Genomic DNA, 6,736 nt, shown 5'->3' with positions numbered 1-6,736 from the left:
AGAACAGATGGATGTCACATTGAGTCAGCAATGATGAGGGGACAGGTGTTGGACATTGACAGGGTCTGCTACAGTCACCAGAGAGAAGCTGTCTCAAAGACTTGAGCCCCAAGTCTAAACATCTCTGGAAAGGGCCCTGATTTGGCCTATCTTTCGTCACAGGTCACCCTTGGACCAATCACTTGGAGCCCAAAATAGCTGATGATTCTGTAGTAGCCATAGGAGCTACTGAGGTGGGAACATGTGGGGAAAGTAACTGTGAGGGGTGTGTACTAACTGGGGAGTTAGTCCTAGAAAAAGAGTGTCCAGTATGCCTGACTTTAGCTGGAGACATTTCTGTAGCTCAGCTTTAATTTTCCAGTATTCAGCATTGAGTTACTCTTGTTGCTTCTAAGACTCTGACATGAAGTCCCAGTTCTAAAAAAAAAAAAAAAAAAAAAAGGCAGTGGATGAGACAATAAAATGCCCATCTGGATTGTTGCAACAGGGTATTGTTTTTCACCATGTGCCATATGAGTCTTGCCCCAGTAACTCAGTCCTTCTAGAACTGGACTTCTCAGAGACAGGGGTTCGTATGAATCTGTTCTCATGTTGCTGATAAAGACATACCCGAGACTGGGTAATTTATAAAGAAAAAGAGGTTTAATGAACTCACAGTTCCACATGGCTGAGGAGGCCTCACAATCATGGTGGAAGGCGAAAGGCACATTTTACATGGCGGCAGGCAAGAGAGAATGAGAGCCAAGCAAAAGGGGAAACTCCTTATAAAACCATCAGATCTCATGAGACTTATTCAGTACCATAAGAACTGTATGGGGGAAACCATGCCATGATTCAATCATCTCCCACCCGGTCCCTCCCACAACACATGAGAGCTACAATCCAAGATAAGATTCAGGTGGGGACACAGCCAAACCATCTCAAGGTCCTTACCCTGAACCTGGGCCTATGACCCAGCTCCACTCTCACTGGTAAACTAACCTGATGCTAACTGCAGAACTTCCCGCTTTCCTGGAATCCCAGCTGCTGTGCTTTTAGCTCCATGTTTGTCTCTTCCTGCTGCAGTTAGCTGAGCCATGATGACTGCCTCACAAAGGCTGCCTGCAAGGCAAGGCTCAGCGTGAAGGCTTTGCATAGACTTGACCCACGGAGTGAAATAGTAAGAGACTGAGAGAGTCAGGTTCCTGGAGGCAGCCAGCACCAAAATTGTCTGGGAGGGCAGGGTGACTCCGAAAGACCGTCTGGGGGAGTTCTCACACGTTCCTGACATCTTCGTTTCTCCATACTTTTGGCACAGGGAATTTGAGCTGGCTGGAGTGGGTGGACGAGGTGGAATAAAAAAAAAAAAATGAAGACAGCTTTAGACACCAAAATTACAAAATCTTACTGTGGATTCTATCCTTTCCTGGACATTTGGCTTGTTTAGGAGGATGCTTGAAACCCACACGCACATGCGGATTACACTCAGACCAACACGTTGCCCTCCAGCGCTTTCCAATGCTGGATGTGACCCTTCAGAAACCATCCTGGGGAGGGTCTTTGCCATCTCCTCCCCTCCCCAGAGCACTGTAGGGTAAAGGAGGGCTAAGAGTGAAGCTTGGCAGTAAACTGGCAGTGTGTGCCTCTTCTTACTTAGATCATCGAAACCCCCTCAAAGGATGTGAAAAGTTAGCCCAGCATCTGTGAGGCTTGCTGGACTCCAGAGATGACTTCTAAGACCGAGGCTACAGGCTAGGCAGGAAAGCCTTCTCTGCTCGCTAGGGAGTAAAGAAGTCATCAAGATGGCACAGTGGCTCACACCTGTAACCTAACACTTTGGGAGGCTGAGGCAGGCAGATCCCCTGAGCCCAGAAGTTTGAGATCAGCCTGGGCAACATAGTGGGATCCTCGTCTCTAAAAAAATACAAAATCCCCTGAGCCCAGGAGTTTGAGATCAGCCTGGGCAACATAGTGGGATCCCCGTCTCTAAAAAAAATACAAAATCCCCTGAGCCCAGGAGTTTGAGATCAGCCTGGGCAACATAGTGGGACACCCATCTCTACAAAAAATACAAAAATTAGGCCAACGTGGTGGTGCATACCTGTAGTCCCAGCTACTCTGGAGGCTGAGGTGGGAGAATTGCTTGAACCAGGGAGGTGGAGGCTGCAGTGAGCTGCGATTGCTCCACTGAGCCACTGCACTCCAGCCTGGGTGACAAAGCAAGACCTTGTCTCAACAAAAAGGAGTGATCAAAACATGTGGTTTTTAAAACTGCAGGGAAATGAGGAGACAATGATCTCTAAGGTACACAAGTCCTTGGTTTTTAGAAAGAATCACTAGACTTTTTTTAAAAAGCAAACTCTCATAGTTAATAACAATATATTGTATATTTGAAAATTGCTAAGAGAGTAGATCTTAAGTGTTCTCACTACAAAAAATAAGTGTGTGAGGTAATGCATATGTTAAATAGCTTGATTTAGCCATTCTACAATGTGTGTGTGTGTATATATATAAACATCATGTTTTATACCATAAATATACACAATCTTTACTTGCCAATTTAGAAAAGAAAAAGCCAACTCTCAAAAGAGAGGAGTGGTAGAGATGGTGCAAATGCTCTGTCCAGTTCTTTGTTCTTTGTTCTTTTTATTCTGAGCATTTTGGTGGAGACCGCATGGCCCAGGAGGAGGATGGGGCCAGAAGGCAGGCTGTGTAGGGGGGATACTGGCTGGGCCCTTTCCTAGCTGTGTGACCTCAGGAAACTTATATAACCTCTTCAACCATAGTCTCTTTATCTAAAAATGGGCATAATAAGAGAATAACTGTTGTGAAAATGAAATGAAAGAATGCATGTCGGCTGGGCACAGTGGCTCGCACCTGTAATCCCAGCACTTTGGGAGGCTGAGGCGGGTGGATCACCTGAGGTCAGGAGTTCGAGGCCAGCCCAGCCAACATGGTGAAACCCTGTCCCTACTAAAAATACAAAAATTAGCCAGGCATGGTGGCGCGTACCTGTAGTCCCAGCTACTCAGGAGGCTGAGGCAGGAGAATTGCTTGAATTCTCGGATTCAGTTCTTGAATTGAATTCTTGAATTGCAGCGGCAGTTGCAGTGAGCCAAGATCATGCCATTGCACTCCAACCTAGGCGACAGAGTGAGACTGTCTAAAAAAAAAGAATGCATGTCAACTCTTAGCTCATTACTTGGCTCATGGTAGAATCTCAGGAAGACAGATGTTTTGTGAAAGGGCAAGGGTAGAAGGTGGAATAGGATGAAAGCAGGCATCTCCAGAGGGTGTCATGAATGGGCCTCACCCCTTTTAAGCTCCGTGAGCCTCTGGCTTTGTCCTGCCCATCCTGGAATCTCCAGTACCAAGCAGGGGCCTGGTGGACAGTGGGCTCTAAGGAAATGCTTGTTAGACTGAATAGAGCCTTGGCTGAGCCCTCATGGAGGAGAGATTTGCAGAAACGGAAGGAAGGCAAGTGAGAGAGAAAAGGACAGAGAGACAGGAGTGAGGCCAAAGGCCACACTTGGGACAAAGATTCCCAGTGATAAACTCTAACTGTGCCCTGTCTTTAGAGCCCCCATAAAATGAAAGGACTTGCAATGGAATTGTTTCAAAAGTGCTTTGGAAGCCAGATGGGAAGCTTATGTAATTGTTTTTGCTTGCAAGCTCAAGTGAAAATAATGAGCCCTTTTCTTGCCTGCAGGGGAAGAAGGTTTTGGTTCAGACATCCTCCACCTTTCTCTGTCCATCATGGCTGGAACAGAGCCCTCCCATGTGCTCTGCAGATGCCCTTCGGAAAAGCTGCCTCTTCTATGCGGTGCTTCTGAGCAGCTGGGGAACAGGCATGGGGGCAAGTGCTGGGAGGTAGGGCAGCAGGGGGAGAACTGGATGCTCCACCCTCACAACAAAACACATCCCACATCTCCTCCCAGAGGCAAAGAGACATCAAAAGAAGACCAAATTCTGAGGCTGGGTGTAGGATGGTGGGGTGGGGACTAGGGAGAGACTTTTAAGGCTTTTAACCCTTAAAGAGTAGTTATAGATATGTAGTATATGAAAGCTGTTGGAAAATATTAAAGTGCTGTACAAATACAGTCATCATTCGATATCTGAGGGGGATTGATTCCAGGACCCCCTCACCCCAGGACACCAAAATCCAAGGATGCTCAAGTCCATAATATAAAGTGGTGTAGTATTTGCATATAACCTACACACATCCTCCCATATACTTTAAATCATCTCTAGATTACTTTTAAAACCTAATAAAATGTAAGCACTATACAAATGGTCATTACACTGCATTGTTTTGTAAAATTGTATCATTTTTATTGTTGTTTTCAAATATTTTCAATGTGCAATTGATTGAATCCATGAATGCGGAACCAGCAGGTAGGGAAGACCGACTATATAAAGCTTTGTTAGTTATTAGTGTAGGGAGAAGAAAAAATACCAGAACACGAGGTAGGGCAGGATTCTTGTGCCTGCCTTGCTGCTCACCCCTTGATGGGCAGGACCCCTGCGAACCTCTCTGGATCTTCATTTATCACCTTCAAAACAAGGTTCATCTCCCTGATCCTACTCATGGTCAAAAATGATCCCCAGCTTTTTCCTGCTCCCAAGGCACGTGGCCCAGGTTTTTACTTGACCTGTATTTCACTCTGTTTAGTGCGTGATTTTTCTCAATACTTCAGCTAATTGTTTACACAACTCCCAACTCAGCAGATTATAAGCTCCATGAAGGCAGGAACTGATAGGGAACATAGTCAATAATTTTTCATTTTCAGTCATTTACTTAAATATTTATTGAGGTCACTAGACACTGTGATAAACTCCAGAAATGTAGCAATGAGCAACTCAGACAAAATCTCAGCTCTGTGACTTTGCTTTCTGGTGGGGAAGATAGATAGTAATGATAAAACATAACATAAGAAAAGTAAAAGACAGCAGGGCTCCTGTGTTGCACACCTGCAGGGGGGACTATTTGCATGAATGTAATATTAATGGCTCTCTCTAGTGTTGTGCAAAGGCAGCGGCTCTGGGGATGCCATATCCCTAGGGTCTGACCCAGTGCTTGATATGCGGTAAGCATTCTGTAAATATTTATTCAAGAATAAGTGAATGAATAAATGAGTGGTCTTAGTGTGGTAAAGTCTTTTAATGTCTAACTATATCCATGTTTCTCTCTTTTAGCATACATCTGTTGGCTCCTTGAAGTTAGTAAAGCCATGTGACTGATTCTGCCCAGTGAGAGGTAAGCAGAAGTGTTGGAATTTACTTCTGGGTGGGTACCTGACCACCTCCAGCTGTTTCTTCCCCTGCTGCAATGACTAGGGCAGGTAAAAGATAGAGGATTCTCCGTTGCCCTGAGCCCCTGAGTGATTTTGTGGAGCAGAGCAGACCCTCATTGGATATGAAGCATTTGCAAGATGAGCCTTTGCTATGTTAAGGCCCCAAGACTGTGGGGTTGTTTGGTACCAGGCATAGTCCAACCCATTCTGACTGATGGTCTCACTCTCATGTAAACTGTTGGAGGGTGGGGCCATGGGATTCAGCTTAGGGGCAATCTGTAAATGTTCAAAAAGAATTGATGGAAGAAAGAGTAACTCACATTGATTAATAAATATTATCAGTCTCTTTCCCCTCTGCTTGAATTCCTCAGCTCTTAGGAAACTGGATGGCTAGATTGCTCATTTCCAATAGGTGGGTTTCCTTTGACTCCTAAAGCCCTCTCTGTGGCAGGTGGGGCAGTGCTGCCCTTTTCCACACAGCAGTTTCTTTCCATGCGACTCAAACAATCTAGAGGAAGGACACAGGAAAACCCCCAGAGTTGGAGCAAATGGGGTCTTTGCCTACTCAAGCCTCTTCAGTGTGGCTTGCATGAGACAGAGATATTTGCAGCTGTGCTGTGAGTCCAGACATAAGTACAGACAAAAATTCTCCACTCCCCACAGGGTGGGGAATACACTGCTATAGATCTCTTTCCTTAGACCAGGGGTCCTCAGACCCTGGCTTGCATCTGAGTCTGCTGGAGGGCTCATTCAAACAGATTGTCAGTGCTCACCCCAACATCTGTGATGTAATTTGTTTGGAGTGGGGACGGGGAATGTGCATTTCTAATAAACTCCCTGATGAAGCTGATGCTACAAGTCCAGGGACTGTATTTTGAGAAACCATTGCCTAAGACTGATGCTCTGCCTTTCAAAGTCAAGAATAAATGCAACACCTGTGACACTAGCGCTATAACCTGTTATTAGGCATTAACAACATGGGATCAGCTAATTTTTTTCAGATTACACAGAGAAGAAGGGGAGAAAAGACGGAGGAAAGAAAAGTTTCAGGAAGGGGTGGGCCTAGGAAAGAATACAGCTTTGAGGACTGCTGCCTAGAGGAGGGACTGATGATATCTTAAAAGAAGGCCCTGCGGTTGAGAGCCAGAAGGAACCTGGGGCCAATATGGGTGCAGAGGTAGCCATGGAAAGACAAGTTTGAGGGCTTATCATTGCATAGTGAAAAGAGGGCTGGACTTGGAGTCCAAAAGCCTGCAGGCCTCTCCCATGAGACCTTGTAGCTGCTGGCAGCAGCCAAGGTGAGCCACTTTGTTAAGCTGTTAAGCAGACTTAACAGCTTGTCTGTGGGGAGAGGCTGCCAGGGTTAACTCAGCCTCCAGCCTTAACCTCTTTTGCATAAGGAGATAGGTAAGCCCTTCCCAGGGCCCCATGCCCAGTGCACTGTCTGTACCGAGCCTGTGTTC

The sequence above is a fragment of the Chlorocebus sabaeus genome, chromosome 24 (genome assembly GCF_047675955.1).
Source record: "Chlorocebus sabaeus isolate Y175 chromosome 24, mChlSab1.0.hap1, whole genome shotgun sequence".
Classification (NCBI taxonomy): Eukaryota; Metazoa; Chordata; class Mammalia; order Primates; family Cercopithecidae; genus Chlorocebus; species Chlorocebus sabaeus.
The sequence above is the reverse complement of the archived record's forward strand: the minus strand, read 5'-3'. Positions refer to the sequence as shown.